Here is a 6,967-nt window from a genome sequence, read left to right on the forward strand (position 1 = left end):
TAGTTGCAATGAAATTTGGTTGTGTGCACAGTTTGGCAAACCAGCGGCGCTGTGGTCCAACCACCTGCTCGAAATTTTGAACGAGCGCTGTTTGGAGTTGGTTTTAAATTTCTTGTCAGCACATAAACTTACAACTTGGCGCACTGAATGAGAAAGCAGCACTTTTACTTGGACCGCTAAAATAATGCATGCTACCAAACCGACATATCGCCTCGAGGGATAAGAAGCGTAGCGATCAACTTCATACCCTCCGATCTAGTTATCGCTCTTGTTACCAGTGCGTGCGTACAAAAGTATATTAGCGTGAATACTCATGCTGCTTAAGGCATTAGTAACGCTACTGCTGGGGCAGAAAACCAAAGAAAACGAACTGAAGCTTACACGTGCATGACTAATTTATGAAAGTACCAGTCTTAGCAAACTACACCTCGATTTAAAGCGGCGGCAACCTATTTATAGTATATAAAAGGAAAGCAATGATCTGCTCGCTGGGAATAAAGAATTTGTTCCGATTAAGATGTTTTGAACAAACTGCCATAGTGTCAGTCACGTTTGTCCCAATACGCAATTTTGTTATCCATGGTGCGCTCCGTTACGCGTCGTCGGCTACTTCGGGAAAATTATGAATTGCTGTCCTTCCAGCGTGATGACACGCATAATGGTACACAGCAATTTCCTTTAGACATCTTTTTTTTTTCCTTTTTAAGGCTTGGCCATGGCGGCATCACGACGATTTGAGAACTGCGAGACCACGTCGCAGCGCACACAGTAATGTGAGAACCTGCTGCGGAACCTAGATCGGCTGGGTCACGGCGCGAACGCAAGGGGGCGAGAATTTAGATCCCGAGTCGTCATTATCTCTAATACTATGTCTTTCTTTAACAAATTAGCCTGCCATCAATTTCTGTATTGGGAATGTGTTTTGCTATGCCTCTTTCGTGGGTCGATTATAGAGATAATGCAGTCTAAAAATATAGGCAGATCCCGAAGGTTGTACATTCTATAACCAATCCCGTGGGTATGTGCCCACTAAAAATGTTGGCAGTTCCGGTGGGTATGTGCAGCCTAAATATGTAAGCTGATCCCGGAGATAGTGCTGTAAAAATATTAGAGAGCCCGACGTTCCTTTTCTTTTTGTTTATTTTGTGAAGAGCTGCTTAGTGACAACAAATTGAAGAAACATGTTATTAATAGAAATATAACCATGCATCTTGCAGGAAGTCCAGTAAGGCTCGGTAATTAGAGCCATCTTGACTCCACTTGCTGAAGTCAGCATGACGGTCATTGCGTAGGGCAGATCATCTGAGCAAGCGCTCCGGGATATATCATGTGCTTGGGCAAGTCTACAGCAGGTGATACACATTGGTGTCTTTTTCCAGGGTTGTAGAGTTGGGGCAGCAGTTGGCCTCATTCTTGATGAAGCCCTTCCACTTGCAGCTGACAACATAGTCACCCATCATCCCTAGAATGACGCTATAAATTGACGTGCGCAATGGCTGCACGTTATTGTCACTCGCAAATCGCTCAGGAAGAGATTGTATTTTATCGATGCCAAGAAAGATGTTGAATCGTCTTCCGGCTTTTAATGGGAGTAAAATTTCAGGTAATATTTAAGGCTCGCTAAAATACAATATCTGTGGGGATATTTGGTTCAACAGCAGTTAGGAGAACCATGAACGACCAACCAGACCAGTGGTGCTCGTTTATGTTGATTGGCTTGTTGTCTTGGGTACGGTAACACCAGCTCTGTGTTTTAACAAATGATGAATTCACTTGTCCCATTCGCATTTGCCGGGTCCTCTGGTCAGTCTTGATCTGCTGGCTTCTATTCTAAGGTCTGCTCACTCAGCACAATGTGTCCGTGGGTCCCGCAATGACGAATGCCGACTATATGTCAGAATACGTAGACCAGGCTGGTCGAAATCCAATTTGCACAAGCTGGAGACAAGAACAACGCTGCGGTGATGAAGATCGCCGGTTTCTGAAGAAGCACTCCCATGTCCTAAAGCGACCGTTTCCTGCTGCCGCTCTATTTCAATGTGCCCTGTTTCCGAAACACAAAAGACGACGTCATCGCCCAAAGTAATGACGCTACCTTAAAAACTGTTTCTCTGACGATGATCGGCAGTTGTTGATCGAATGCAGAAAGGAAGCGATGGAGATCAGATGGACAAGAAATATTCACAGGAAAAACTTTTCTATGTACATGACAGATAAAACACATGCGTTACAACATGAACAATTGAGAAACAAAGTCTCACTCTTCGACTGTCCAAATGTCTGTTAGCGGCCAGACTCGTTTTAACGTACCTCGTACGGAGTTTAGTAGAGTAGTTTGCTGGGCCAGTTGGTGCATGGTGAACGTGTAATGGTTTTCGGCAAGTACGGACGCGAGCGCAAGGAGTAGAAACAGACAGTACAACGCATTGTCCTGTCTGTTGTCCTGTCCAACTGTCCTGTCCTGTCTGTTTCTACTTCTTGTGCTCGCATCCGTACTTGCTGCAAACCATTATATGTTACGGAGCCTCACTGATCTATCAGCAATCCTGATTTCAGCCCAGTCTGAAGGACTGCGTGTTCTCCCGATTATTATAGCTCAAACAGACCAAAAATGGCGGTAGGGCCGTAAGCCCGTCCGACAGGTGCAATTGCCAATGAGAGTTAATAGTTTGTTAAGCTGCAATCCAAAGGAAGGGTATTAGTCTTAAAAGTAAACATATTGGAAAATAACTGTTTTCATTCTTCCCACTACTCAGTTACCCTCTCCTATTTGCACGTTGTGAGTGAAGGCCTGAGCAAAAGATTGCAGGCCGGCACAATTTATTGCTAGGCCATCTCAACTCGGTGGCGTCTCAACTCCGCAAATGTCTCGGAATCGGGAGCATCAACTCCGCGTACCGTAGCCCCACTCAGTGTTTGTCCGCGAGGGAGAATTGTGACCTTAAATGGCATGTGAACTTAGCATCTACAAGAGAACCTTCTCCGAATACGCTCTTCGCATGCCTACTGCATGTGTAGGGCGCGCACTGGAGGTCGTCATTCGGCGCCACGCGGGCGTTTCTCAGCAGTGAACAACAGAGCCCGACGGTTGCCGCCCGTACTCGTAGGGCAGTAGGTCCCCGTTCTGTACATGCAGCACGTGGTGACTATTGGTAGGCCATCATAAATTTCGGCGACGACTCTAGCCATCAAGGGACTCGGGAGCCCGGCGTCACAACGACGCGTACAGCAGTCCGGGCTCATGGTTTGTCACTGTGGAGCTATTATGACCGTCGGCGGAATTCCAATTCAGTGCGCACAAGACCACGCTCTCCGAATCCGTTCTCCGCATCCGCTCCGCTTCCCCCTGGTGCGCGCCGAGACTCGTCACCTGACACCCGCGGGCCTTCTGACTCCTCATAAAACGAACGGTTGCCTATCAGACGTGTAGGGGAGTGGAAAATCACGTGGGAAACTCGCGACACTTAGGATGTGCACAAAACAATCACGAGGCCTTAGAGTGTCCTTACGTGATTTGAAGGCTAAAACATGTGGACTTGCCTAAGTTGTCACTTTCAATTAAAACTCCACCTTAATCCACATTGCTCTAATTTGCACCAAACTTAATCCACTTCATCTGGCTTAATCCACTTTCATTCGCCTTAATCCATTTAATACACTCTATTCCACTTTAATCTACCTGAACCGAATTTTGAGTTTTTTCGGTGCGGGCCAAGGCATCTTGCCGGTGCCGTAGCTTTTCACCGTGGAATTTCGCACTGCAAGCCGCTTATGTCCAGCGCCGGGAACGTGTTGTGATCAATTGGTCGGTTGGCTTTTCATACCATCGGATGATAAAGCCGGACGCCGCAATTTTACAGTGAAGCTGTATCTGGCTAGCTTACAGCGGGTTGACGTCCGTAAACCAAAAACTGTAGGCCGATCCCTAAGGTAGGGTTAAACCGGGCCGACCCACGGTGGAGGTAGAACAGGCTTCAAGCACGGCGCCAACATGCAGAAATTAAGCTGATTATTTTGGGCAACAATAGAACCCATATCAGATATTCACCTGATAAGAACAAGTACTACACTTTGACCAGCATCGGCCATGTCTGCGTCTGCACCGCCCTCTATGTTGGAGTTCCAATCTTTTACGTATCTGGTTTCATTTCCGTCCGCTCTCCTGTAGTGGCCGTCCCATCGAAACCTCACGCGCGTCTAGTCCCCTCCGGTTCCTCGGGGCGGCGATGCTGTCGTCCACACGAATGTTGATAAAAAACACGGTAACTGAGTTCGTACCTTTGTTCAAAATTTTGTGCCTTCTCTGTGTCGTGTGCTCAACAGCTTCGCGGGCCATGCAGCTTCACAGATTGGAATGGCTCGTGATTTTTGCTTCATGAGCCATTTAAACGCGTTTAAAAACGTACTCGTGCAGGTTCTCGTCCGAATGCAGTATCGGTATCAAAATCTATCATTCGAGGGTGCAAAAGAAAGCTTGTTCCCGCGGCCAGCAGCGGCCGGTGAAGTACTCCGCACGGAGTCAGCCATCACACGTCCGACCTCCTCGAAATCCAACGTGGAATCTGGGCTAAACACCCACGCTTGCAGAACTTGAATATACCTGAACCATATGAATGTGTCGCACCGGCAGTACAAAACAAATGTCGAAGGAGAACAGTTTCTGCGAATGCTTTGTTGAAAGGGTAGGTGATGTTTGAATAACATCCATCTCTAAGACAGCATTTAGGACCGACTTGTAGCATTGTAGACACTAGTACAACTTCGATTTTCAGAAAATTTAATGTCCAACACGCGGCATCCCCGATCTCTTTAGGTGGTCGAGGGATGCGCCTTCAGTAGGGGGATTGCTTCAGCGACCGAAATGCCACCGATCTCTGAGGGTTCTTGCGCTTCCCATCGCACAACACAGTCAGATAAGCAGTCAGTGAGTTTATAACGGTGATAAGGAGTGATCAGGGGTTAGATTGGTTTCATCATGGTTGATAATGGTTGGACGCGGAGGGATAAGGTGCTGCAGAGCGATAAACGCTTATAATGGTGGGATCACTTCTGATAAGTTTGACGAGGTCAGCTAAGGGTTGATAACGGTCTGATCAAATTTGATAAGGATGATAAATGCAGATAAGAATTGAGAAGGATCGGATCGATGGCGATAAGGTTGGCAACGACTGATAAGGCTTGATAAGTGTCGTATCGAGTATGATAACAACCGATAAGACTTGATGTAGTCTATTTATAGTCTAGCGACCAATAAGGCTTGATAAGGGTTTATACTGGTCGGATCAAGTTTGATACGAATGAATATGACACCTGGCTGGCTGGAGATGAGCAAGTGGCACAATGTTTACGCATACTTAGACATGTCCAGTGGAGTTTCAGCATAACGTTTTTTTAAGTTCAGGAAATGTCATTTTTATTCTGCGTGACATATACGATACGGTGCGAGGGGTTTCCATATCGCCACTGCACACTGCTTCGCTCTCTCTGTCAGCTCTTTGCACGACGTTTTTGGCAGTTGTCTCTGAGCAGCTGAAAATTAAGCACCAATGCGTCGGTGGGATAGCTTTCTCGCAATTATAGAATGGGTCAGTAAGTAACGTGCTGGAAATAAATTTTTATTAGGCGTTTCCTTGCTTAATTTCGCGAGAAAGTTCTGAGCGAGCATCAGTCTTTGCATGGGGTTCGAGATTGTGGGTTTCTCTTTTTATTCTGGACATTCTGATTCATATCAGGGTAATGTGATACGGTGCCACTCGTTCTTAGACAAGCAGAGTAAGCTGCACAGCAACTACACTTCAAAGAAATACACAAACGTCACAGCCCCGTCTAGTCGAGAGTGAACAACTAGGAATTCAAAGGTATTCGTAGAAGGCAACAATGCCATTTGTTGGGCGTGTTGGTAAACTGAAAGCATATTTAGCGCCAGCAAACAAGGACGGAAGGGACGGATGGGTAAGATTTGGATAAGGTGGCGCCACTGTGCATGGGTTATATAGGTTTATTTCCTAAGGCAACAATGACACCGAAAGGAATGATGATAAAATGTCGCGTGCGCTTTGAACACTACCTTTAGCGTTCTATCACGCAGAAGGAAAAAAAATAAATAAAAAGTTTGATCCTTCTAGCATAGCCACCACCGGGTTCAATGTCTCGAGAATTACTGTGTCATGTCAGTGGTGCCACAACGTCGTTTGCATCAAGCGCTAAATCTCGCTCATGGGCAGCCTCGTGTTGCTTAGCGCAAAATTCGAACAAAAACGTAGGAGACCTATAAACAGCGCAAGCACTCTGATCTCAGCCAGACTCGTAACTATCGGCTTTCACGGAGCCCGTGACAAAATTCGATGCCTTCTAACAATCGCTACACATCCAGGCGAAGAGCATCGGGTCCTAGCGTGTCCCAACGATTACGCTGTCAGAGCCGGCGCCACTGCAACTGCAAAGGGTACCTGCCGACACGTCATTCAAACAAGCAACCGCGGCGCAACCAGTGCAGGCACGCGCCCAAATATTGGGCCACGTCGAGCACCTGTCACAAAAGGCACCGCGCGTGTGGTTGACGTAGCAGTCGCGGCAACTTCTCTCTAGCTATACGAGTCACAAAAAAACAGCGGGAGGCGCTTCGACGGTGCGAGTGGAGAAACTACCGTATTTTCGACCGTATTTTGGGCAGAAGAAACGTAAAAGTTGATTTGATAGTACTTGTACCGGTTTTAAATTGTGTTGTAGATGTCGGCAGCAGCACTCTGTGCAGGAAAAATTCCCGGTCGTAAATTTCGCAGAATTTTTTGGAAGTTGCTTGTTGGCCTCGCATCTCCGGTCAGAGAGTTGCTCGAATTTTTTTTCCACAGTAAATTCTAAGACGACGCTGTGTTAGGCAGTCGAAATAGTACTTTCACAATAAGCAAATCTGTGCGAAGCAGTGATTGAAAATTAGCCACCAAGTTCCAGATAAACGTAACTGCGT

General features: G+C 46.6%; 1 non-coding gene across 1 annotated transcript; it reads right to left on the reverse strand.

Moving 5' to 3' along the window:
• Positions 1-3,908: 3,908 nt before the first annotated feature.
• Positions 3,909-4,091, reverse strand: LOC142589102 (U2 spliceosomal RNA). Its single transcript, XR_012829824.1, has one exon. It is a non-coding gene; the product is annotated as a U2 spliceosomal RNA (small nuclear RNA).
• Positions 4,092-6,967: the final 2,876 nt, after the last annotated feature.

Source organism: Dermacentor variabilis, chromosome 7, assembly GCF_050947875.1.
Source record: "Dermacentor variabilis isolate Ectoservices chromosome 7, ASM5094787v1, whole genome shotgun sequence".
Lineage (NCBI taxonomy): Eukaryota > Metazoa > Arthropoda > Arachnida > Ixodida > Ixodidae > Dermacentor > Dermacentor variabilis.